The sequence below is a fragment of the Pristiophorus japonicus genome, chromosome 1 (assembly GCF_044704955.1).
Source record: "Pristiophorus japonicus isolate sPriJap1 chromosome 1, sPriJap1.hap1, whole genome shotgun sequence".
Taxonomy (NCBI): domain Eukaryota; kingdom Metazoa; phylum Chordata; class Chondrichthyes; family Pristiophoridae; genus Pristiophorus; species Pristiophorus japonicus.
The window spans coordinates 450,025,865-450,053,489 of NC_091977.1; positions in this window are offsets into that span (position 1 = coordinate 450,025,865).

Consider the following 27,625-nt stretch of genomic DNA (forward strand, 5'->3'; position numbering starts at 1 on the left):
CTACGCGCTGAGCACTTGGCTCATGACTCCTCTGCGCAGCCCTAGAACTGCTGCGCAGCTCGTACACAATGAGAGTCCGACGGCTACCATGTTCACCATCTAACATACAATTGGCATTCTCAAACACGTTCCATTGCCTAGACGAGGGTGTGCTGCAATACTCACCTGAGCATGTCTCTATATTTGTGGTGGTGTGCTGCAAGCTCCACAACCTGGCCATCATGAGGACACAGCCAGTGGAGGATGAGGCAACAGTGCCACCTGTGAAGGAGGAAGCACAGGAGGAGGAGCAGGATGCAGGTGGGCATTCACACAGGAGGCAGCGCCATCGTGACCCTGCAAGGGAAGCAAAGTTGTCTCATAGCTGAGCGGTTCACATAACTGAATGCCCAGTTGAGCCTGCATGTGGCCATGTCCATGGGCCAACCTGTGAGCCCTCACACATCATTCCTGCAGAGTAAAATGAGAGACCCCATCAGAAATGCCAAACATAAAATAAAGATTTATTATAACTCAAACAATGGGTTTCCAAAACATTTACATAATTAATTATCACCCTTGTGCAACTCCTTATTACCCCTCTTACATAGGCCTATTCTTACACTATGCCGCAGTGTCTCCTCTGTGGCTACCTCATGGCTTTGGGAAGGCTGCTGTGTGTCTGTAGAAGAAGCTACAGGTGTCCTTCTCGGACTCCCTCGACCAGCTCTGGCCCTGAAAGGGCCAGCTGCAGACTGGTCCGCATCCTCCTGTGTGCCTTCAGTCAGAAGTGGTTGGGGCAATACCATGGATGGCAGCAATTGCGGAGTGGCAGATCTCGGCTCGGCTGCTGTGAACTGGAGATCCCACATCAGTCTCCTGGTCCGAGGAGCCAGCACCACTCCCCCACCAAGCTGCTGCAGCACAGGTCGGCAGAGTGGGGTGGCACCGTTAGGCCCCCGATCAACCGTGGTGGACCCAGCCACTATGGCAGCAGTCAGATCTCACACAGCCTCCAGCTGAGGCTGCATGAGAGCAGCCACACTCTGGAAGCCATCAGAGATGACAGCAGTAAGACGCTCCATGCCCTGTTATCCAGAGTGCATGAGAGCATTGTGAGCTTCCAGAGCAGCAGCCATCCTGTTCAAAGAAGCACAGCCATGCTCTTTGCGACTGTGCTGCAATGGCAGCTGTCACCTCAGCCAAGAGACGCGTCATCGCAGCTGGATCCACATGGTCACTCTGGGAGTCCACCATCGTCTGCACACTGGCAGTGATGGTCCCCATGGTGTGCGCAGAGCTGTCCACAATGCGGGAGGCGGACTTCTCCTTGCTCCTCCCCACTTACGACAGCCTCTCCGGCACCCCTTGCATTGCCGTCAAGCGCTCCAATTGCATAGCCTCCACCCTTTGTTCATAAGGCCCAACATCGATGGGCTAATCTGAGTCCTCCTCGGCAGGACTCAGCTGCGGACCTGCCCTCTGGAGAGATGGCACCTGAGAGTCCCTTGGTCCTTCACTATGCTGCAGCCCACTAGGCCCCGGTGATTCACCCAGTGCAGACCCCTGTGCTAAATCTAAGCTACCCGACCGTGGACTCCCAGTATCTGAGCTGGGACTGTATAAAGCAGTGACGCGCTGTTGCTGGCAGAGCTCTCCCCCTCTCCATCTCATCCGACATGCCGTTAATATCATTCAGGATGTCAAGTGTGTTGTGTCTGTAAGCACTCTAGTAATGACTCCATGAGGTAAGGTATTGTACTTGAACTGTGGTGACCTTAGTCCATTTATTACAGCTCCTGAGTGAGGGTACAGCATGGTGAGCTCCCTTTTACACCTGGTTACCTGTCGAGTACAGGTGACCCCTCGGTCTCCACCAGTTGCACCGTCTGGTGGTACAAGCATAGTGTATATAGTGTGAAGATACATCCAGTAGTCTTATGTAACTGTACATTGAGTGTACAGGGCATATACTTATGTTATACATACACAACATCACTCTCCCCTAAGTCTTGTGCCATTGGCCTTTGCATTGTGTGCTCTGGCCCTAGACTTGAGTGTCCAAAGCCCTTGCACCTTGTCTATGCTTTGGCTTGGCTCTCTCCCTGTAGACCCCCAAGTCCTTATTGCCACAACATTGGGAAATGGTCAGCAGTGGATGGTTAGAGGTAGCAGTGGGGGTTGAGTGGGTTCTGGGTGTGATCCATGTGTGTCTATGGCTACATACATCCATTTCCCCCCCCCCCATACATAGACCATGTGTGTGGCTCAACACCTGCATGTGCATACATGTACAGAAGGAAAGAACAGAAAAAAAGGAACATAGGATTAATTATATCACTATTTGGGTTTTGCAGTAGTGGAACAAGTACATTTTACAGGTAAGGTACATACGTGGTATCACAGTCTTGCCCCTGGGTTGTGTAGGTGCAGGTGGGTGAGGACGCTAGTTCCAGAGTAACCGGCATGTGTCCAGGTTGTCTGATGGCGGCGCTGCGCCCTCTGCCAGCTGGGTGGGCTCGGATCGCTCACCTGGCTGAGTCTCAGGGCCTTTGCCGTTGCCTAGTGGTGGGCAGAGCCACAGGAGTGTGTGGCCTCGCTGTCCTCCTTTGAGGGCTGCAGTGCCTCCCTGCTGCCCTTCAGCGGTAGTGGGAGCTTGGTCATCCCAGGTCCCATTGGGAGGGCTGGAGGATGCTAGCCTCTTGCTCCCGGTACTGGCCCTGGTGGCCAGAGAGGTAGAGCCCATCTGGGGCAGGGTACCAGTAGTGGTGCCTTTGCCATCCGCTGATCGCTGGCCCAACAGCTAGTATGCTCCCTCTGTGTGTGGCCACGCTCCCTGGGGCATCACATTGGTCCCAGAGGTGCAGGCTACATGATCGGGTAGCCCGCTGGACCTGGGTGCTTCCGACGGGAGGTTGCCCTTGGTTTTGTCAGCGTACATGTAGAACCTGGCATCGCACATCATTTCTTCATTTACTGTCATAATACATTGGCTCCGACCACAATCGCCCGACTTGACACGGTTAGTTACATTTACATACTTGCATTTGTCATTATACATCTTTTACATGTGCATTACAGGCATCGCTGTACAAAGCGTGGAACTGTCCCTTTAACTGTGATGGGTTGCCGGTCTCCTTTAAGAGGGCCTTGCAATCCTTACCCCAGTCCGGTTTGCTGCCCATGTTGCTCCCTCAATGTTGCCCCTCATGGTCTGGCCGCCACCATCTTTACTTCAGGCGCTTCACCTCGTGGTGCAGGCGCCATCTTCTTTCTCTCCACTAGGTGGGCTGCGGTAATCCTTTTCTCCCCAGGTTCTGCCATGGAAACAGGGAAGTTACCTTCTGCGCCGATTTTCTTCCTCCGGAGTCCTGCCACTGGAGCCTGGAAGGTGAGGTCGGGTCATTTGGGCTGGATCATCTCGCCGTTGGGTTGAGCGGTCTGTGTCGTCTCCACGCAGTTGAGTTTGGCGGTTGGTTTTTCAGGTGTTGTGCTGGATCCAAATTTGGGGCCACGTAGGACGTCGATCGCCGGGGGCTGGAGGTTTTCCCGGCTCCAACGGATTTGTTTCATCCATCTTCTTCCTAGCAGCATTGGACCATTACCAGCAGCAATCCACAAAGGTAACTTATGCATCGCGCCGCCATGGGACACCTGGACATCCACGCTGCCAATGACTGGGATGGTGTAATTTGTGTGGGTGAGCAGCTTCACTTGGATCGGTATCATTTTAGGTCATTCGATTGGGTTGTCCCAGAGTTTCTCAAAGGCCACCTGATTCATCAGTGACTTGCTGGTCCCTGTGTCCACCTCTATCGTGACTGCAACACCGTTGATTTCAAATTCCATTTTCAACGGAGAGCTCTCGGTAGAGCAGGTAAACACTCCGTACACCTCTTCGTGGGGCTGAGCTGCCTCATGGACTCTCTCTTCATCGTCATTGGAGTCTGGATGATCGGCCAATACTTCATCAACTCGGTGAGTAAAATTTCTCTTACACATTCGCTGGAGGTGGCCCTTCGTGTTACAGCCTTTGCAAGTATAGTCTTTGTAGCAGCACTGGTGGGCCCTGTGATTTCCTCCACAGCGCCAGCTTGAGGTTGGCCAGTTGGTCCCATGTGGCGGACTCAGGGGTGCGGGACTCGGGGTTCTGTTCTCTCTACCCTGAGAGAGTCCGCTTGCAGCAGCCTTGCCTCTAAAAGGCGCTAGTCAGTTCACAGTACTTGCCGTTTTAGAATCCTGAGGGTGAGTCATCCGCTTCGAATCACAGGCCGAGGCCATGAACGCCTGGCTCACGTTAAGTGCCTTCTGAAGGGTGTCCACAGAAAGCAGCCTGTGGAGAAGGCCCTTGTGGCCGACTCCAATAACGAAGATGTCCCGCAGTGCTTCGGTGAGGTGGCCACCAAAATCACGTGGTGCAGCCAATTGTCTGAGGTCTGCAGCATATTTTGCGACTTCTTGGCCTTTGGGCCGCCGGTGGGTGTAGAACCGATGTCTGGCTGTGAGGATGCTCTCTTTAGGTTTGAGCTGTTCCTGTATCATCATTACGAGCTCCGCATATATTTTGGTTGTTGTCTTCTCTGGGGCTAGCAAGTCCCTGACGAGGCCACAGACAGTGGGCCCACAACTGCTGAGCAGGATAGCTCTGCGCTTATCAGCCAGCGAGGTCGGTGTGTCTCCCGCCAGGTCATTCACAATAAAGAAGTGTTCGAGCCTTTCCACAAAGGCTTCCCAATCTTCCCCATCGGCGAATTGTTGAAAGTTGCCAAGGTTAGCCATTTTTCGTGTGGAAATTCTTAATCCCATCAGCAGTTGTTGCACTCTAGTAATGACTCCACGAGGCAAGGTATTATACTTGAACTGTGGTGACCTTAGTCCATTTATTGCAGCTCCTGAGTGAGGGTACAGCATGGTGAGCTCCCTTTTATACCTGGTTACCTGTAGAGTACAGGTGATCCCGAGGTCTCCACCAGTTGCACCCTCTGGTGGTATAAACATAGTGTATGCAGTGTGAAGATACATCCAGTAGTCTTATGTAACTGTACATTGAGTGCACAGGGTATATATTTATGTTATAATACACAACAAGGTGTCTCCTCCTGACTGTGGCTGCCAGTTGCGTCAAGGGTCTCTGTGTCACTCATGCTGACACTCAGGGTTTCATCTGCAATCATAAATGGGAGAAGGGGTGCCGTGAGGGTGAGGTGCTGCATTGCACAATGCAGCAAGCAGCTTGCACACAAGCATAAGCAATAGCCAGGTAGGCCATTGCACGGTGAGGGAGAGATGGCATTGCACAAAGGCCTTCACTTACCTATGCTGCCCCCAGCACCATCGGAACAACCAGCTGCCACAAGGAATCCAATGTGTGCGCCCACTAGCCACTACACCCTCTCCTCAAGACCAGTGAGTTGGACATTTTGGGATCCGCCCCCACCAGTGGCTTGTTGGTCGGCACGGTTATGCACCACCTTGTCCTGCAAAGCAACGAAAGGTTGGTAAGTGGCAATTTCAAAGGGCCTTGGCAATGAGTGCAAGTCTGGGTCCATTACATGCAGCCGTGAGTCTCAGAGGCAAGGTATCCTCCATTGTGAGTGTGCACACATACAGGCCTAGCAATCAACAGCTACTTCAGCTACTAAGTAGTGTTGGTGAGAAACAAGTTAAGGTGAAGGAGAATCTGTCAGATGTAATTTGAGGAGTTAGGGGAACATGTACTCACTTTCATCACTCGAATAAGGTTGGTTAGCCTTTTCCTGCATTGGTTAGAGGTAAGCTGGTGAATGGAGGTACCCGCAACCTCCTCCGCAAACTCCCTCCAGACTTCGGTGAAGACACTCCGACTTGGTCTCCCACCACTTTCAGGGAAGAGCAGGAGCCCGCTTCCCTCCACAGCTTCCATTAAAGTTTCCAGCTCTGCGTCGCTGAAGTGACTGGGCCTTCTCAAACCTTCCCTTGCAGCCATCTCCTCAGATGCAATTGAGGACAAAGTCAAGACACAGCTGCAAAACCTGCCCCTTAAGAAGGCCAGGGAGCAGCTGCATCATTAGCATCAAATGTTTCGTAGCGGAATTTCGTGGTCCAAGCGCCACGCCACTGCCACACTACTGAAACCAGCCCATTACACCAGTTCTTACCACTCCGCTCCGTTTTGGGCTCAAAAAAGCGGAATGTCCCTCTTAACACCACCCTCTCGATCTTGGTGGAAGGGTCGCTCAAATGTGGTGTGTACGCCCTGTTTTGGGTGGAGGGAAATTTTGGCCCCCTTGACTGCTAACTACTTACTGTTTTTCAGTTTTTAAAGTTCTAAGTTACATTCTAAATGTTAAGGCTAGATTTCAGTCTGACCTACTCACCAACTCTCACCAAATTCTCAACTTCCCACTCTAGTTACCATGCACTCAGTTAACATTACGCTCTATGCCATAGCTCTGTGCCTTAGCAGACCTTTCTACTTTTATACACAACCTGAGCAACGTCCCCAAAAGCTACAATACCTCCTGCACAGCCTGCCTCCCCCAATGCACAACCAATTCAAATTTTTGCTCCTGCGCAGTATCTACAATATAAAAGCCGGTGAGCGGCCTGCACGGAACCTTTCAGACCACTACAGGGCCACGAAGGAAGTCTGCTTTTGAGCCATTACAACTGCTCAGTCAGAGCTATTCTTGGTCCTCTCCCAGCAGAGTTCTGGATAAGCTAAAGTTTATGGTGGGTGGAAGATGGGAGGCTGGCCGGGAGAGAATCGGAATCATCGATTATGGAAGTAACAAAAGCAAGGATGAGGGTTTCAGTAGCAGATGAGCTGAGGTAGGGGTGGAAACGGTCTTTATAATGGCGAGGTTATGGGGTCAGAAGTACAGCTCAGGGTCAAATAGGACTTTGAAGTTACAAACAATATGATTCAGTTTGAGGCAGTGGCCAGGGAGGGAGATCAAATCGATGGCTGGGAAACCAAGTTTGTGGCAGGAACCGACGACAATGGCTTTGGTCTTCCCAATGTTTAACTGGAGGAAATTTTGACTTATTCAGAACTGGATATCGTACAAGCAGTCTGACAATACAGGCAGTGGAGAGGTTGAAAGAGGTGGTGGTGAGGTAGGGCAGGATATCATCAGCCTGCATGTGGAACCTGATGTTGTGTCTTCGGATGATGTCACCGAGAAGTAGCATGAAGATGAGAAAAAGGAAGGGACAAAGGATAGATTCTTGGTCCCTTCCAGAGGTAACGTTGCGGGTACGGGAAGAAAAGCAATGGCTACAACTGGATTGGTAAGCGTGGAACCAGGCACGGGCAGTCTCGATCAGCTGGACAATGGAGGAGAGGCATTGGAGAAGGATGGTCTGGTCACTTTGCAGATAGATCGAGGAGGATGAAGCGGGATAGTGCACCACAGTCACAGAGGATGTCATTTGTGAATTTGGTTAGTGCTGTGGCAGGGACAGAAACCAGTTTGGAGAGGTTCATACATGGATTTGCGGGAAAGGTGGGAACGGATTTGTGAAACGACAAGATCTTCAAGGACTTTTCTAAGAAATGCTCCAATACATTACAGTTATAGTTAAGTAGGCAGTCATTTTCCATACAATAAGATATGGTGAGGGGTAGTGGTACATTAATCTGTTTCTGCTATTGTTAATTGAAGGAGGAATGAATATTGGCTAGGACACAGAGAATTCCCTGCTCTTCAAATAGTACCTGGGGTCTTTAACATTCATTGGAACAGATAAGCAGAACCTCAGTTCAACATCTTATCTCCTTCTGTTCTTCATTGAAGTGTCACCCCAAATTATTTGCTCAAGTACCAGAGTGGGGCTTAAACCCATACCTTTCAACCCAAGGGCAAGAGCCCTGTGCTGACACATGCATAAACAGGTACCTTTAATCCTGATCCGCTACCCTGATCTGCTGGGCTGGATTTTTGGCTTTTTGTGTCTTCGGCCGTTTCCGGGCGAAATTTGCGGTGGAGCGAAAAATTTTGCAGCGGGTTAACGTTAGCGCCAGAGTGAGGAACTTTCGCCGAATGAAAGTTCATGAGGAGCGTTAACTCCGGCGTTGCACCACAGACTTTGTGCGCCGGAGTCGAAAGTTCCGTCATGGAAAAAAAATCAGCCGTTCTGCGCATGCACAATTATTTATTTATTTATTTCCTCCCGTGCTTCTGGTCTGGCCTCCTGTCGCAAATGCTAATGCAGGGCGCTGCCGCGCACATGCGCAGTACAACTGGGACTGAATCAGCCATTCCACATTTGGATTTTGATCCATGGAGGACGACGATTCCAGACAGCGTGCCAGGTGATTCAGCCATGAGGCTAATGAAGTTTTGTGAGGGCTGTGGGAAGAAGATGGCAGGAGTTGTATCTTCGGGGTGGTTCTAGACATCCTGTGTCATTGGCACTTTCATGGGGACCAAGATAGTGATTCACATAAACCCGGACGCCGGGCCAGTACACCACAAGGCCAGAGCGGTGCCGTACGTGATGCGGGAAAAGATGGAAGGTGAATTGGACCGCCTGCTGAGGGAAGGCATCATCTCGCCAGTCAAATTCAGTGACTGGGCGAGCTCGATTGTGCCGGTGCTCAAGGCGGATGGGTCAGTCAGGATATTTGGTGATTACAAGGCCACCATCAATCGGGTGTCACTCCAAGACCAGTACCTGCTATTCGAGCGCAGAGGACCTCTTTGTGACGCTATCCGGTTGCAAACTTTTTTCAAAATTGGATCTGACCTCAGCTTACATGACCTAGGAGCTGACCACCATCACGACACACAAGGGTTTGTTTGAGTTCAACAGATGTCCGTTTGGGATTCGCTCGGCCGCCGCGACCTTTCAACAAAATATGGAAAGCCTCCTCATGTCGATTCCAAGGACAGTGGTTTTTCAAGACGACATCCTCTTCATGGGTTGTGATACTGAAGAACACCTCCGCACCTGGAGGAGGTGCTACGCAGACTGGACCGGGTAGGTCTGCGACTGAAAAAGGCGAAGTGCGTCTTCCTAGCTCCAGAGGTAGAATTCCTGGGGATGAGTGTAGCAGCAGACAGGATCAGACCTACTGCGTCCAAAACAGAAGCGATTCAGAGAGCACCCAGACCCCGTAACATGACGGCGCTGCGTTCGTTCCTGGGGCTCCTGAACTATTTTGGTAACTTTCTTCCCAAATTGAGCACGCTGTTCGAGCCGCTATATGTGGTCCTACACAAAGGTCGCGAATGGGTCTGGGGGGACAGCCAGGAAAGGGCTTTTGATAGAGCACAAAATTTGTTATGCTCCAACAATCTGTTAACGCTAAATGACCCATGTAAGAAACTTGTTTTAACATGCGATCCGTTGTCCTATGGGGGCGGGTGTGTGTTGCAGCATGTTAATGCCAAGGGTCAGTTACAGCCAGTAGCTTATGCCTCCAGAAGTCTGTCCCAGGCAGAAAGAGGCTATGGGATGGTAGAAAAGGAAGCGCTTGCATGTGTATATGCTGTAAAAAAAATGCACCAGTACCTGTTTGGCATGAAATTTGAGCTGGAGACAGATCACAAACCCCTAACGTCCCTTTTGGCTGACAACAAGGCCATAAATGCAAATGCATCGGCCAGCATACAGAGGTGGGCACTCACGTTAGCAGCCTATGACTATACAATTCGGCACAGACCGGACACTGAAAACTGCACCGATGCACTCAGCAGGCTCCCACTAGCTACCACTGAGGGGGCAACCGAGCATGCTGCTGAGATGGTCATGGCTGTTGAAGCTTTCGAAAGCGAAGGCTCACCCGTGACAGCCTGTCAGATTAAAGTCTGGACAAATAGAGACCCGCTACTGTCTTTAGTCAAGAAATGTGTCCTGAATGGGCAGCCACGTACGGGGCATGCCCTGAGGAATTCAAACCATTTTACAGGCGCAAGGATAAGCTCTCGATTCAGGCCGATTGCCTACTATGGGGAAACCGAGTAGTCATGCCCCAGATGGGCAGAGAGATGTTCATCAGAGAACTCCACAATAAGCACCTGGGCATTGTCATGATGAAGGCAATTGCCAGGTCACACGTTTGGTGGCCAGGGATAGATGCAGACCTGGAACTTTGTGTTTGCAGGTGCAACACGTGTGCCAAGCTGGGCAATGCGCCCAGGGAAGCCCCCCTTCACCACTGGTCCTGGCCCGCCAAGCCATGGTCATGCATCCATATGGACTATGCAGGTCCTTTCATGGGAAAAATGTTTTTTTGTAGTAGACGCCTACTCCAAATGGATCGAGTGTGACATTCTCAATTTAAGCACATCCTCTGCCACGGTAGAAAGTCTACGGGCAATGTTCGCCACCCATGGTCTACCGGACGTCTTGGTCAGCGACAATGGCCCGTGCTTTAAAAGCATTGAATTCCAGGACTTCACGGCAGGAAATGACATCAACCATGTCAGAACGGCACTGTTCAAGCCGGCCTTAAATGGCCAGGCGGAACGAGCAGTGCAGATAATCAAACAGGGGATGCTCAGAATCCAAGGGGGTTCCCTACAAAGCCGCTTATCACGCCTCCTGTTGGCCAACAGATCCCGACCACACTCGCTCACAGGGGTCCCATCCTAATGAAAAGGATGCTCAAAACCAGGTTATCCCTTATACACCCCACCATGAAAGAAATTGTTGAGAGCCATGACGGGAATGCGAGGGCGCAATGTATTAATGTCTTTGTCCTCAACTACGCTGCAGGGCCTAAATGGCTCGCAGGCACTGTGATTGCCAAAGAGGCGAATAGGATTCTGGTAGTTAAACTTACCAATGGACAAATCTGCCGCAAACACGTGGATCAAACAAAAAGGAGGTTCAGCAACCCCACAGAAGAAGCAAAGGAAGAACACGATGTAGAGTTCACTCCTCCACAGGTGACCGAACACCGGAACCAAAGGGAGGAGAACCCAGTCATTATGGGCAGTCCGGACAGGCCTGAGGCACCGCAAACAGCAGACACTCAGGCCAGCGCCCAACAACCGGAGCCCCAACTCAGGCGCTCTACAAGGGAGCGTAAACCACCAGAGAGACTCAACCTGTGATCCCAATAAGACTTTGCGGGGGAGGTGATGTCATGTGTTCAACTGTCATTGTAACCCATGTATAAACTGACCTAAGTTGTACACCGTGAGAACATTGACCACTAGGTGGTGAACTTGTGGGAGACACTCCTAACCTGGACTTTCAGGTATAAAAGGAGCAGCTCCACCCACCTTCATCACTTCTGTGCTGGCTAATAAAGGTTACTGGTCACAGAGTGATCTTCTCTCAAGTATGGGCCTCGTGTGCATTTATACTGTATAGTAAGGACATATTAGTCAGGACTGGCACACAGTACCGAAAGAAGTTTAATGATCTGACAAGGGTCGTCAGAGTGAGTACAATTTTAATTCATGCACTCCTTCATTACTTCAATTATAAATCTGACACACTATTTGTTCTCATGCTGTTTGTGCCTCAGCACTCTGTTGGTTGCCTCCTAACATGCATGACACATAGGTAGGCTTAGTTGGAGACACTATTTGCCATGAATGATCTTTACACAGTATTACGATTGCTTTCTGAGATCTCATAAGATGGCTGCCCACTTCGATGTCCTCCTGATGAACCACGTGCAATTTCCAAGGCCATTAAACAGAGGATTCTATTTCATTCAGACAGTATGGTATAGGTACTTTGGTGGCTATCTGTGCCACAAATGCAGATGGACCCACTTGTAACCATTCCCGTTTTCATTTTGCAGGCAAAGAAGTCTCATAATCGCCGCGAGCAGGTGTGGAAAGGTGGCGGTCCGCCTCAGACCCTGCCACTCATGGACATTGAGGACAGAGTGACAGGCCTCATCAGTGTCACAGGTCAGGCAGCTGCCACTGGGGGTGCTGACCCCTGCTCGGATACTGAGGGTAAGTCCTGAACACTCCCTGGCCTGGGTTGGGGCAATATCCTGCAGTGCCTCTGGACTAGGGTTAGGGCAATGTCCTGCACACACCCTAGGATAGTTTGGGGCAACGTCCTGCAGTTTCTCTGGACTAGATATAATGGAGTAGCAGCAGTCCTTCAAATGAGCTTGTGCTATGTTACCCTCATGTCACCCTGCCCCTTCCCCTGCTGCTAACCACTCATCTGTTGCTTTCTACTTCCAGATGACCAGTCACAGACGCAGCATCCCTCAAGGGACCACTCCACATCAGGCCATCGTCTGGAGGAGAAGGAAGAGGAGGATACTGATGAGTCGACTCCGGCGCAGCACCAGTTGGACCCTGCTCCACCATCGGCACTCAGCTCCTCTGAGGACGATGTGATGTTCTCGGGGTTTGACGAATCCGTGGCTCCTAGGACTAGTGGCGTGCCGCAACGCAGTGCTGGGTTTGAATCCCGCAGGCCATCTCTCCGGGGAGTGAGTCGGCACAGTCGGTCTGCTGACAGATGGGCAGATGTGGAACTGGACAGAGTGGGAATGTCCAGTGAGAGCATCCAGATCAGCTGTCAGCTCCTTGTCTTGGGTAGGATTCCCACGAGCATTGACAGTCTGAAAACGACCATTACGGAGGTAGGGTTGCAGATTGTCAGTGCAAGCTGCGATGCCAGCGAGGCCATCAATGCCCACATGAGGCTGGTAGCCTCCAGCAGTGACAGTGGAGTCCCGGAGAGTGTGACGTGAACCCTTGCAGAATATAGCGCATCACAGGCACAAACTCTGCTTCAGCTTGGGCAGGTGATGCAGTCCATGTCTGCCGCCATACTGTAAAGTCCTGTCCCCTCAGTACAGATTCACACGAGGCATGTAGTGAAGTCAAGGTCACTCTGGACCTGCACCTTTATTTCACAGCTCTGGAATGCTGCACTTGCCTGAGACCTGTCCTTATATACCTGTCTCTTGCAAGTGCACCCCTAGTGGTAAGGTATGCTGGTGGTTACAGGTCATATCTTATTAGAGTCATGAATAGCATGTTATATATAATAATGTAAGATACATGACATCACCCTCCCCCAAGGTCTTATTGTCTTTATAGGTTCAGTCTCTCAGGTGGTCTACGCTCTCGCATGGAGCGTCTGAGTTGTGGTTCAGTTGTTTGCTTTGGTGTCTGTTTTGCTTTGGGTGTGGTTGCTGGTATCTCACCTGGGCTGTCTGTTTCGATTGGTGTGATTGTTGTTGACTCGCCTGGGCTGTCTGTTGGGATTGCCCTTTCCTCAGGTTGTTCCCTCTGTCTGTCCACCAGGTATGGTGCGAGTTCCACATTGCAGTCTGCCTCTGGTTCCGCAGTGTTGTTGGTAAATCTGCTTTTGACTTGGTCGACATGCCTCCGGCAGGTTTTGCCTTTGTCCATTTGTACTACCAGTAGCCTGTTTCCTTCCTTGCCCGTTACTGTCCCTGCAAGCCATTTGGGACCCCTGCCATAGTTTAGTACAAACACTTTGTCCTCTATCTCATTCCATCTCCCCCTCCAATTTCTGTCATGGTACTCAGTCAGCTTACGGCGCTTTGCCTCAACGATTTTGTGCATGTCTGGGAGGATTAATGAGAGCCTTTTTTTTAAGTCCTTTTCATCAACAGTTGCGCGGGGGGATCCCAGTCAATGAGTGCGGATGAGATCTGTATGCCAGCAGCAGTCGTGACAGGCGACCCTGCAGCGTGGGACCTTGGATTTTAAGCATGCCTTGTTTAATGATTTGCAATGCTGTCTCCGCCTGGCCATTGGAGGCCAGCTTGAACAGTGCCGTCTTGACGTGATTTATGCCGTGGTCAATTATAAAGTCTTGGAATTCTGCGCTGGTGAAGCATGGACCATTGTCACTGACCAATATGTCAGGGATTCCGTGCATTGCAAACATGGTTGCGAGGCTCTCCACAGTGGTGAAGGATGTGCTCAAGTTTAAAATGGTGCATTCGATCCACTTTGAAAATGCATCTACAACTACGAGGAACATTTTGCCCATGAATGGGCCTGCATAGTCTACGTGCAGCCGCGACCACGGTTTGATAGGCCAGGGCCAGGGGCTCAGTGGAGCCTTCCTGGGGGCATTGCTGAGTTGGGCACAAATGTTGCACCTTTGGACGCAGAGCTCCAAGTCCACGTCAATACCAGGCCACCAGACGTGGGATCTGGCTATGGCCTTGATGAGAACGATCCCCGGGTGCTCGCGGTGGAGCTCCGGACAAATGCCTCTCTGCCTCACAGAGGCATGACTACTCGGCTGCCCCACATCAGGCAGTCTGCTTGTAGTCATAGCTCATGCATGCGCCTGTGAAAGGGTTTTAATTCCTCGGGGCAGGCTTCGCGAGCCTCTGCCCAGTCACCGGTTAGGACACATCTTTTTACTAAGGATAACGTGGGGTCGCTGGCCATCCAGGCTCTGATTTGGCGAGCCTTCATGGGCGAACCTGTGGACTCAAAGGCATTGATTGCCATGACTATCTCACAGTCCTGTTCGTCAGACCCTTCCGTGGTCACCAGGGGTAGCTTGCTGAGCGTGTCGGCACAGTTGTCTGTGCCTGGTCTGTGCCTTATGATATAGTCGTAGGACGCCAGCATGAGTGCCCACCGTTGAATTCGCGCCGAGGCGTTGGTGTTTATTGCTTTGCTCTCGGATAGGAGGGACGTGAGGGGCTTGTGGTCAGTTTCTAATGCGAACTTGGCCCCGAAAAAGTATTGGTGCATCTTTTTGACACCGTACACGCACGCGAGCGCCTCCTTCTCTACCATTCCGTACCCACGCTCCGCCTGCGAAAGTGACTTGGAGGCATAAGCTATGGGTTGTAATTTGCCCGCACAATTGACATGTTGCAAAACGCACCCGACCCCATACGCTAACGCATCGCATGTGACAACTAGCTTTTTACCTGGATCAAAGAAAGTCAAAACACTGTTGGAACACAGAAGGTTGCGTGCCTTATTGAAGCCTTCCTGAGCGTCCCCCCAAAACCAATCGCACCCCTTCCTGAGTAGCACATGGAGAGGCTCCAACAGCGTGCTTAAGTTCTGCATAAAGTTCCCAAAGTAATTGAGTAGCCCGAGAAAGGCGCGTAGTTCTGAGACATTCCGGGGCCTGGGTGCCAGGCGAATTGCTTCTGTTTTGGACTCTGTTGGGCGGATTCCATCAGCGGCAATCATTCTGCCCAAAAATTCAACCTCGGGTGCGAGAAACAGGCACTTGGATTTCTTGACTCGTAGGCCTACCCGATCCAACCGCTTTAGTACTTCCTCCAAATTACGGAGATGGGAGTCGGTGTTCCTGCCCATGATAAGTATGTCGTCTTGAAATACAACCGTCCCCGGGATGGACTTGAGCAGACTCTCCATGTTGCGCTGGAATATGGCAGCTGCCGACCTGATGCCGAATGGGCATCGATTGTACATGAAAAGGCCTCGATGTGTGTTGATGGTGGTGAGTAGCTTGGATTCCTCGGTCAATTCTTGCATCATATACACAGATGTGAGGTCTAATTTTGAGAAAAGTTTACCTCCAGCCAATGTGGCAAATAAGTCCTCCGCTCTGGGCAGCAGGTACTGGTCCTGTAGGTTGACTCTGTTTATGGTAGATTGGTAGTCCCCACAGATTTGTACGGATCCATCAGGCTTCATGACTGGGATGATGGGACTTGCCCAGTCGCTAAATTCCACAGGTGAGATAATGCCTTCCCGCAGAAGCCTGTCTAGTTCGTGTTCAATCTTTTCCCTCATCAAATAGGGTACAGCTCTGGCCTTGTGATGGACCGGTCTAACATCCTGTGTGATGTAGATTTTGACTTTGGCCCCTTTGAAAGTGCCCACACCTGGCTGAAAGAAATGTTCAAATCGCTTTATAACTGTGGAGCAGGAGGTCCGTTCCTCTAATGAGATGGCATGGACATCATCCCATTTCCAGTTTCGTTTTGCCAGCCAGCTTCTCCCCAGCAGTACTGGGGGGGTCTCCGGGGACAATCCACAGGGGAAGTCGGTTCACTGTCCCTTTGTGTGTGACAGAGAGCATGGCGCTGCCGAGGACTGGTATGATTTCTTTGGTATAGGTCCTTAGTTTGGTGTCGACCCTTGTGAGTTTTGGTCTGTCTCTTTTATGCGGCTACAGTTGTTCAAATTATTGAGCGCCCATGAAAGATTGACTCGCTCCCGTATCCAGCTCCGTGTTGACAGATATCCCGTTGAGTAGGACCCTCATCATTATAGGAGGCGTCCTGTTGTAGGAGCAGTGGCCATTGATCGTGTTGACCCGCTGTACATCGGTGTCCCGGGTACTGTCCCCACCATCTTCTGATCGCTTTCCGACCCATCCGATTCGTATACCAGCCGAGCTGCCGTTTTTTTGCACATGTGGGCCAAATGCCCTGTATTTTCACAATTTCTGCAAACATCCTGCTGAAATCGACATCCCCTTGACCACCCCCACACCTCCAGCACAGACCTGTTACATTGTTCAAAGTGTTCCCAAAGAATGAGCTGCATCTGGCTGATCTCTCTTGAGCTTCTCTCAGTTTGTAGTTGATTGCTCGCATTGTGGGTTGATGAGGTGTGAACGGCCGTTCCTGTGGCCCTTGATGGCTTCTGCCTGCTGTCGAGAGCCTGTTCTCCCGGTTTTGTCTGTGTGTGGGGATAGCAGCTTGTTTAGTGCTATGAACTTCTTGTTCCGATATTTCGTTAGTTGTCGTACCTGCATTGTAAATCAACCTCGTTTCTTCTTCCCCTGCTAAGAATGTCTGTGCAACCAGTGCTGCTGCCTCTAAGATCAGGTTCTTGGTCTCTATGAGCTTTCAGGATATGCCTGCATGGCCTATTCCTTCAATGAAAAAGTCTCTCAGCATTTCTCTCCTCAGTTCATCGGAGAACTCACATAAACTAGCCAACCTCCGAAGTTCCACCACGAAGTCGGGTATGCTCTGGCCCACACAGCGTCTGTAGTTGTAGAACCTATGTCTGGCCATGTGTAGGCTGCTCGCTGGCTTCAGGTGGTCTCTTACCAGTGTGCTCAATTCTTCAAACGACTTGCTTGCTGGTTTCTCGGGTGCCAACAGATCCTTCATTAAAGCGTATGTTTTTGAGCCACAGCTGGTCAAGAGATGGGCTCTTCTCTTGTCTGCCTTATCGTCGTCTAACCAGTCTTTGGTTACAAAGCTTTGCTGGAGCCTTTCTATAAAGTCCTCCCAATTGTCTACCGCATTGTACTTTTCATCTGATCCGTTGTTCGCCATTCTGTGGATTCTCTAATCCCATCCTCGTCGCCGCTGTAAAGTCCTGTCCCCTCAGTACAGATTCATACGAGGCATGTAGTGAAGTCAAGGTCACTCTGGACCTGCACCTTTATTTCACAGCTCTGGAATGCTGCACTTGCCTTTGACCTGTCCTTATATACCTATCTCTTGCAAGTGCACCCCTGGTGGTAAGGTATGCTGGTGGTTACAGGTCATATCTTATTACAGTCATGTATAGCATGTTAGGATACAGTTATATATAATAATGTAGGATACATGACACATACTCTCTGCATTCCCCACTGTCACTCGAGGAAGTTACGGTTCCGAAGCAGGCCAGCAAGGTGTTGCTTCAAATTGTACTCCGGCTGCTAGCGGCCAGCCCCGTCGGCGACTGAATGGCTCCAGAGATATGGGAGGTGTTGTCATTCCTCCGGATGACAGCATTCCATTTCCCCCACCCCCCCCCCACCGCTCCCCAACAGTTGCCAACCAAGCATCAGTGATGGTTGTCACCCAAACCACCTTTGACTAGCGACGCGAATGAAGAGGCTAGCCAGTCAAAGCCAGGCCTTCCACGCCATGAGCTGGTCCAGTGCTTCCCCAGATGGCGTCTCCATTGTCTCTCCCCCTAACACAGCAGCGCTCTGGCAGCCTTACTGCATGCCATCTTGGCGCCACTTTGAGTAGGAGCAGCAGGCAAGAGAGGGTGATGAGGGGAAGGGGGGCAAAAAATGGTGGGAAAGAATAGTGGGGCAGGATATGTTGTTGCTGCATTATATTGTTAATGCTGGATGCATCGTATGTTTTATGTTACAGTATTATGTTACAGATTATGTTATAGTATCACATTAGATTATGTTCTGATAATGTTGCTGAATTATCTTGCTGCTGGATGCAGCTCATTTTATTTAAGTCTCACAATGAAGGTTACAATGTTTACAATGTTACAATGTTCAATACATTTGTTCTTTACCTTAACCAGTTCTGTGTAGTGTCTCATTTGCAGAATAAGAGGGGGAATAGTCAACATAGTGGGATAGAGTGGCCAGGCAATGAAATGTGCCGTTCACTCTTCAAGCAAAGCGTTCAGTTATGAGCTGCCGACATAAGGCTTTTGCATTGGTGATATCTCCATGATGCCTCCCCTGTGGTTGTGGTGGTGGTGGTAGTGGTGATGACATGGGTTTCTCGCCAGGCTCCTCTTCCTCGTCTTCCTCCTCCCCGCGCCCCCCACCCCCTTTTCTCCTGAGATGGTTCTGCAGTCTCCATTAGCAACTCCTGTCTCCTCATGATGGCTAAGTTGTGCAGCATGCAGCACCACATTGAACTCAGAGACCTGCTATGGGGAGTATTGTAGGCAGCCTCCAGAGTGGTCCAGGCATCGGAAGCGCTGCTTGAGCACTCCAATTGTCTGTTCGACGATGTTGCGTGTGGCTACATGCCTCTCATTGTAGCGATGCTCAGCTTCTTTCTGAGGGTTCCGGAGGGGGGCCATGAGCCAAGTGGCGAGGCCGTAACCTTTGTCCCCGAGCATCCTGCTCTAGCCTTGTGGTTGATGCTGGAACATGCTTGAGACACTGCTCTCACGCAAGATGAAAGCATCATGGATGCTCCCTGGATATTGGCCATTGAATGCCATGATGTGCTGAGTATGGTCGCAAACAAGCTGTATGTTCAGGGAGTGGAATCCCTTTCGGTTTTGGAAAACCTCTGCATTCTGTAAAGGTACTTGCAGGGCAATGTGCGTACAGTCAAGGGCACCCTGAATCTTGGGGAAGCCAACAAATCAACCAAAACCTATAGCCCTCTCATTTTGGGCCTCCCTGGTCATTGGAAAGTTCATGAAGTCCATTCTGCGTGCGTGCAGTTAGTCAGCTGGCGAATGCAGCAATGGGTAGCGTGTTGTGAGATGAGCATATGTCCCCCGCTGATGACTGAAAGGAGCTGGAGGCATAGAAGGCAAGTGCCACAGTCACATTTACCTCGACGGGCAATGCAGTCCGGTTGCCATTGGTAGGCTGTAGGTCTGCCTGTGGGAGCTGGCATATCTCTGTGACCACCTCTTTTCAGAAGCGCAGACTGGAAGGCAACGGTCTAATGCACTGTGCCTCAGAGAGCTGGAGGTATGAGCGATGTTCCCTGTAAACTTGTAGGAGTAAAGCCTCCTCCCCATATGTCTGCAACCTCTTCGATTACATTGCAAATGATCAACAATAGCCTTCTTCCAGCTTGAAGCTGTATGGCAATAGCAGCCAGGATTACTGGCTCCCGACTTAGTATGGCCCCCATCTTTTAAAATGTCCTTTATAAAATAAACTAGAAACTCACATAAACTTCAAAAGTATGCAGTAACGCAGCATTCTTCTCCCAATCCTTTGAATCACTCACAACTGCAACTTTCTCCTCCACTTTCAACATGATGCCATTCGCGCCTGGTGCTCCCTGGGTCCATCTATTTTTTCTGGGCAGATTCTCAGGCGGATTCTAATGGTTGAAAGTTCCGCCTGGGGCACCAGCGCAGCGATGCACAATGATTTACGTCATCCCAATGGTCAAAACAGTGGTGGGGCGGTAAATTTTGGCGCCGTCACAAAACCATTGGCGAAAGATCACCCGAGCGCAAAATCTTGTGCACCTTGTTTCACGCCAAAAAAAATCATTTTTGTGCCCTGCCAATGGGGTGCAAATCAGCCAAAATCCAGCTCGTTATGTTGTGAGTAACCTATTGGCTATTTCCAGGACTTTAAATGAGCTGTGTGCACATAAAATGGATCAGTGTGTTTCCTTCTTGCCTGTTTTCATATAGAAACTACAGGCTACACTCATTAGTGGTGGCTGGCAATATAGAGTGCATCAATGTTATCCATGTGCTAAGAGTAAAACTGAAGCCTATTTTATTCAATTTGAACCTTTGGGAGTTGTGAGGGAAGAATACACAGGTAAGTTTTAGGAAGCAGTTACCACATATATTCAGAAGCCACCTGATGTCATGGGTATGCCTCCTACAGTTATTCCTATACTTTCACCTCCACTTCCCCCAGGCAACAGTATTCTATACTGGAGTTGTGGTATGATTAGAGTTTATAATCTTCATTCTGTCCCAGTTAGCGGTTACCATTTTAGGCAAAGAAAATCTTGTTTCCAACCCAAATCATGTCCGCTTATTGATCTAGTTTTGTCTTATTCCTCTTGATTCCCATTTCTTTCCTCTGGTCAGAGAAAAACATTCCCCTGTTCATGCCCTCCAGGAGAGGCTGCTTCACCAATGGAATATTCTCGTGAGTTTTTGCCACCTTATCACTGATATATAGTGTAGGATTTGAACCTTGTGTTTGTAGTCAATTTTGCAAGCTGAGGCAAAATAAGTTGATATCTTAGATTTGACATTGTTAACCATGTTTGCCTTTCACATGTAGTTTCCTTAAGATAGATCTGTGACCTGGATAAACAAGGCCTTCTATCATTTTCTTTAGGTAATACAATTGAGAAGGAATAAGTCCCTTTGAATTTCTGCTTGTGGGTCTCTTATTAATGTATGTAGTGTCTCATGCTTTCCACTTATATATTTCATAAACATTGGCCAAGACTAGTATCTGGAGCCAAATCCCATGTGATTTCAACCTGTTACTCAGTTCATGGATCTTTATTCCCCTGAAATAGTTTTTTTTTGGCAGTTCTTAATTTTGAAACCTGGTGGTGGGGCAGTGTAGAAGAATAAATTAATCAGAGGGAAACTAATCAAGTCAAGTTAAAACCAGAAGCAAGGTTCACAATAAAGAGTTGTTGCTGAACTCGACACTCTGAGAACAGAATGCTGTGGTACCTCTGCACTCATTAATCGGTTTGCTGTTATCAAGGCTAGAACAAAGAGCAAAGCAAATAAAGACAGGATGAATTCTCCTCAGAAAGGGTCATAGTTGAGGTCAAAGAACTCTCAAGAAGATAGTAGTAAAACCAAGACAAATGTAGACAGTAATTGTAGAAAAAACAGACTGCACGGGCCAGCTAGGAACCACATAGCATGGTATGAGATAATGGGAGACAGAGACTGATTGAGGACACTCTTGCTGCATTGTTAAACCTATTCAAGGATGAAACAATGGGTTTGGAGGAGTTCACAGAAATGATGTAATGCATGACTAATCAGATAAGGGGCCACAGAATGAAATTGCTGGAGTTGTATGTACCAATGAAATCACTATAATTGTATGTACCAATGAAATCACTGTAATTATATTTACCAATGAAATCACTATAATTATATCAACCAATTAATATAGTAACTAGGCAAAAATTTTGTGACGCGGCAGGGAAACAATAAATGGAAAGCCTCTGCGCGGAACTTCATGATTTTGTATGTATTTTGACTGTATAAAAACAGTAATCCGATGATTGTTCAGAGAGAATGGCTGGTTTGGGTCATCGAGTTACTGAACTCATGTAGAAGCTGTCTTTCCCTTGATCGAGTACTTTATAATAAACAATTATTTTCTCCAAAACAGACTTGTATTGAGTATCTTTGTAATACTCCACGACAATTGGTGCTGCGAGCAGAGTACCTATGGGAAACCAACAGACAGGCGTTTACAGAAGCATCATGAGTGAGTATATTTAAACTACCACTCATAATCCAATGTAAGCTGTTACGAAACGTGTCTGTTGCCCGGGGTACCTGAATCTGTGAAAAGTCTGTTATGGTGCAAAAGACTTGGGGGTAATTTAAATGTGTTATATCTGTCACTATATAAGTCAAAGTGAGAGATTGGTAGTGGTTGCAGACACTAGGTTTAAGGAACCAGATCAGGGAGGCAATCAGTATTGTTAGTCCAGCTAGATGTTAGAAGTGTCCAGGGGCTTGGAGACAGTTCACAGAATCCGGTAAAGGGGTAGACGTGCCCAAACGTGAGATTATAAGATATTGATGGGATTGTAGACTCTAGAGAGGGACAATCGATATCTCAGAATACAGTTTAAGTTGATAAAAACAAATATATCGGGGGGACCGCAGACCCTGGGTTTAAGTGAAACCGAGTAGAGGGACGGTGAGTATCTGAGAATACAGTGAAACCGATATAGGGGGTAGATGTACCAAACTGAGTATAGCGTGTAAGATATGCTGGACTGGGGGCCAGACGGCTTCCTTAGTAGATATTTTTCAGATGACCATAAGAAACTGATAGTGACTATATTAAGTGACAGGTGGGATCATAAAATAGAGCCGGCCAAACAGAAATTATGGTGAGAGAAACAGAAAAATAAGAAAACAGCCTAAGCAGGATTAATAAGCTTTGTTGAATGGAAAATTGGTGTGAATGTCTGTCTTTAAATGAAAGTGCTTGTGTGGTTCTTGACTGCGGAATATTTGAGGTGGGAGTTAATGAATTTTTCATTTGTCTGAAAGCCTGTTTGTTTTTAAAGAAAAATGGTGTAGCTCCACCCACTTTTTCAGACAGAGAGTTGAAAGTTTTTAACCCTTTATAGAGTCGTCCTAGAGGTGGGAAGTTTTAAGAAAGTGTGAACCTAGAATTGAATTACATTTTAAGTTAGAAACGCAGGGGCGTATTTATTTTGATTCTGATTTACGGAGTGATAAAATTTGGACGTTCTAATTGGATTACAGTAAAAAATGACGTGAAAGCTTCTAGGTCAGTAAAAAGAGTTTTAAATAAAAGATTGGGAGTACAGTATTTGAATTGGGATTTTGAGATATTTCAGGTGATTCTTCTTGATAAACATTTCAGTTGTAGTGGAAAATCTTGGGTTTGAAAACCTTTTTAATAGAAATAATAAAAGTACACATCTGTGTAACTTTACCTCAACTACTACGTCAGAAGCTGAAGCTTAAAAAAATGTAAGTTATGAGGTACTGTATCACAAAATATATCTTGAAGTTACAGAACAAAAGATTTTCTACTTATGTTATTCCTACTTGGATTGGAGTTTTTTTTAATGTTCAGCTTCTAAAACAGAAGTTAGGCACATAATTATAAAACAAGTACATTGCATTCTGTGATCTGTGAATCACTTAGACATAATAAGTTTAAACTATAAGTATACATGAGAATTCCCAATATTTAAAAAAATAGTATTACCATATTTGACATTTTTAATTCAAAAATAAATACACATACTACAAAAGGGGAGCAGCAATTAGGATGGAGACAGTAAAGAGTTAATTTTGTTGTGAAGGTTTCAAGTACCACTGGTTAAGAAAAGGCACAACAACATACTGAGATACATTTAAAATTGAGCCTCTTTAGAACTATTTTGATTGAGCATGAGCTGCTTCATTATCTGAGGAGATGTGATTGGAACTGAACACTGTACAATCATCAGCAAACATCTCCACGTCTGACATTATGGTGGAGGGAAGGTCATTAATGAATCAGCTGAAGATGGTTGGGCATAGACACTGTCCTGAGGAACTCCTGCACTGATGTCCTGGAGCTCCAACAACCACAACTATCTTCCTTTGTGCTAGGTATGACTCCAGCAGTGGATAATTTTCCCCCTGATTCCCATTGACTTCAATTTTACTTGGGCTCCTTGATGCCACACTTGGTCAAATGCTAACTTGATGTCAAAGGCAGTCACTCTCACCTCACCTCACCATGACCGAGAGTTCTGAAGGTTGTGTTGTCTGCCCGGTGCCAGGGTTAAAAACATCTCCTCACAGCTGGAGAAGAACTTGGAGTGGTAAGGGGAGGACCCAGTTGTCGTGGTACACGTACGAACCACGACATAGGTAGAACTAGGAATGAGGTTCTGCTGAAAGAGTTTGAGGAGTTGAGATCAAAATTAAAAAGCAGAACCTCAGCCACATGCCAATTGGTATAGGGATAAACAGATTAAAAAGTTAAATGCGTGGCACCAAAGAGTGGTGTGGAAGGCAGGGGTTTTGCTTCATGGGGCACTGGCACCAGTACTGGGGAAAGAGGGAGCTGTTTTGATGGAACGGGCACCACTTGAACCGGGCTGGAACCAGTGTCCTGGCGAATCGAATAACTTGGGCAGTAGAGAGGGCTTTAACCAATGAAGGGGGGATGGGAGGATTCTGGAAAGAGTGAATTTAAAAGCAGCAAGAGAATTGTCAAGGCTCTGGAGCAGAGCAGAGTTTTGGGTAAAAATAAGCTGAGTTGGTCAGGAAGGGACAGAGAGAGTAACAAAGATACTAGGGCATCACTGACTAAGGTGACATCAGGGAAAAATAGAAAAAGGTCAAAGCTAAAGAAAGGCACTATATCTGAATGCGCGAAGCGTTCTCAACAATATAGATGAAATAATAGCGCAGATAGAAATTAATAGGTTTGATCTAATAGATATGGTTGCAAAGTGACCAAGGTTAGGAACTAGATATTCCAGCATATTTAACTTTTAGAAGAGATAGGCAAAATGGAAAAGGAGGAGGGGTAACCCTGATAATAAAGGATGGGATAAAGACAGCAGAGAGAAAGGATCTTAGCTCAGAAAATCAAGAAGTAGAATCAGTTTGGGTGGAGCTAAGAAACAGTAAGGGGCAGGAAACATTGGTGAGAGTTGTTTATAGGCCCCCAAACAGCAGTGGTAATGTATGGCACAGTATAAATAAGGAAATTAGAGATGCATGTAACAAAGGTAGTACAGTAATCATGGGGGACTTTAATCTATATACTGGGCAAACCAAATATGCAGTAATAGTGTGGAAGATGAATTCATGGAATGTATACAAGATGATTTTCTAGATCAGTATGATGAGGAACCAACTAGGGAACAGGTTATTTTAAATCTAGTATTGTGCAATGAGAAATGGTTAATTAATAACCTGTAGTAAAGGGGCCTTTAGGGAAGAGTGACCATAATATGATAGAATTTTATATTGAGTTTGAAAGTGATTTAGTTAAATCCGAAACTAGGATCTTAAATCTAAACAAAGCAAACTGCATAGGTATGAGGGGAAAGTTGGCAAAGTAGATGGGGAAACTACATTAAAAGGTATGATGGTAGACAAGCAATAGCTAGTATTTAAAGAATTAATACATAATTTACAACAAACATACATTCCTTTAAGGCACAAAAACCCCATAGGAAAATGATCCAACCATGCCTAACAATAGAAGTTAAACATAGTATTAGATCAAAAGAGGAGACTTATAATGTTGCCAAAAAGAGCAGTAAGCCTGAGGATTGAGAGGATTTTACAATTCAGCAAAGGAGGACCAAGAAATTGATAAAGAAAGGGAAAATAGAATATGAGAGTAAATTAGCGAGAGACATAAAAACAGACTGTAAAAGCTTCTATAAGTATGTAAAAAGGAAAAGATTAGCAAAAGTAAATATGGGTCCCCTACAGGCTGAGACAGGAGAAATTATAATGGGAAATAGAAAATGGCAGAGAAATTAAACAAATACTTTGTGTCTGTCTTCACTGAAGAAGACACAAAAAACCTCCTGGAAATAGTGGAGAACCAAGAGTCCAGTGAGAATGAGGAACTGAAAGAAATTAGTATAAGTAAAAGAATAGTACTGGAGAAATTAATGGGACTGAAAACCGATAAATTCCCTGGACCTGATGGCCTACATCCTAGAGTTTTGAAAGAGGTGGCTATAGAGATAGTGGATACATTAGTTGTCATCTTCCAAAATTCCATGGATTCTAGAATGGTTCCCGCAGATTGGAAGGTAGCTAATGTAACCCCTCTATTTAAGAAAGGAGGGAGAGAGAAAACGAGGAACTGCAGACCAGTTAGCCTGACATCAGTAGTAGGGGAAAATGCTAGAATCTATTCTTCTTCTTCTCAGGCAATCCCTCAGAATCGAGGATGACTTGCTTCCACACTACTATGAGTTCTCAGGTGACTGATGAGTCCAATATGGGACCTACAGTCTCTGTCACAGGTGGGGCAGACGGTGGTTGGAGGGACGGGCGGGTGGGATGCTTGGGTTTTCGTGCGCTCCTTCCGCTGTTTGAGCTTGGCTTCTGTGTGCTCCCGGTGAAGAGACTCGAGGTGTTTGGCGCCTTCCCGGAGACTTCTCCTCTACTTTGAGCAGTCTTAGGCCAGGGATTGATTCCCAGGTGTCGGTGCGGATGTTGCTCTTTTTCAAGGAGGCTTTGATGGTGTCCTTGAAGTGTTCCTCTGTCCACCTGGGGCTTGCTTGCCGTGTCGGCTCTCTGAGTAGAATCTATTATTTAATAGGATTGGGCAGAGCCAATACAGATTTATGAAAGGGAAATCATGTTTGACAAATCTGTTAGAATTTTTTGAGATTGTAACCAGTAGAATAGATAAGGGGGAAACAGTGGATGTAGTGTATTTGGATTTTCTAAAGGCATTCGATACCGTGCCACACAAGAGGTTATTAAACAAAATTAGGGCTCATGGGATTGGTGATAATATACAAGCATGGATTGAGGATTGGTTAACGGACGGAAAACAGAGAGTAGAAATAAATGGGTCATTTTTGGGTTGACAGGCTGTAACTAGTGGGGTGCCACTAGGATCGGTGCTTGGGCCCCAGCTATTCACAATCTATATCAATGATTTGGATGAGGGCACCAAATGTAATATATCCAAATTTGCTGATGATACAAAGCTAGGTGGGAATATAAGTTGTGAGGAGGATGCAAAGAGGCTTCAAGGGGATATAGTCAGGCTAAGTGACTGGACAAGGACATGGCAAATGGAATATAATGTGGAGAAATGTGAATTTATCCACTTTGGTAGGAAAAATAGAAAAGCAGAGTATTTTTTAAATGGTGAGAGATTGGGAAATGTTAGTGTTCAGAGGGACCTGGTTGTCCTTGTACACGAATCACTGAAAGTTAATATGCAGGTACAGCAAGCAATTAAGAAAGCAAATGGTATGTTTGCCTTTAGGGCCCTGGTGAAACTGCACCTGGAGTATTGTACACAGTTTTGGTCTCCTTACCTAAGGAAGGATATACTTGCCATAGAGGGAGTGCAACAAAGGTTCACCAGACTGATTCCTGGAATGAGGGGATTGTCCTATGAGGAGAAATTGAGTAGACTAGGCCTATATTCTCTAGAGTTTAGAAGAATGAAAATGATCTAATTGAAACATACAAAATTCTTGCAGGGCTTGACAAAGTAGATGCAGGGAGGATGTTTTTTCTGGCTGGCAAGTCTAGAACCAGGGGTCACAGTCTCAGAACCAGGGGTTGGCCATTTAGAACTGAGATAAGGAGAAACTTTGTCTCTCAGAGGATGGTGAATCTTTGGAATTCTCTACCCCAGAGGGATGTGGAGGTTCATTCTTTGAGTATATTCAAGACAGAGATCGGTAGATTTTTGGATATTAAGGGAATCAAGTGATATGGGCATAGTGTAGGAAAGTGGAGTTGAGCTAGAAGATCAGCCATGATCTTATTGAATGGTGGAGCAGGCTTGAGGGGCCAAATCGCTTACTCCTGCTCCTAATTCTTATGTTCTTATGTCCCTCTGGAATTCAGTTCTTTTG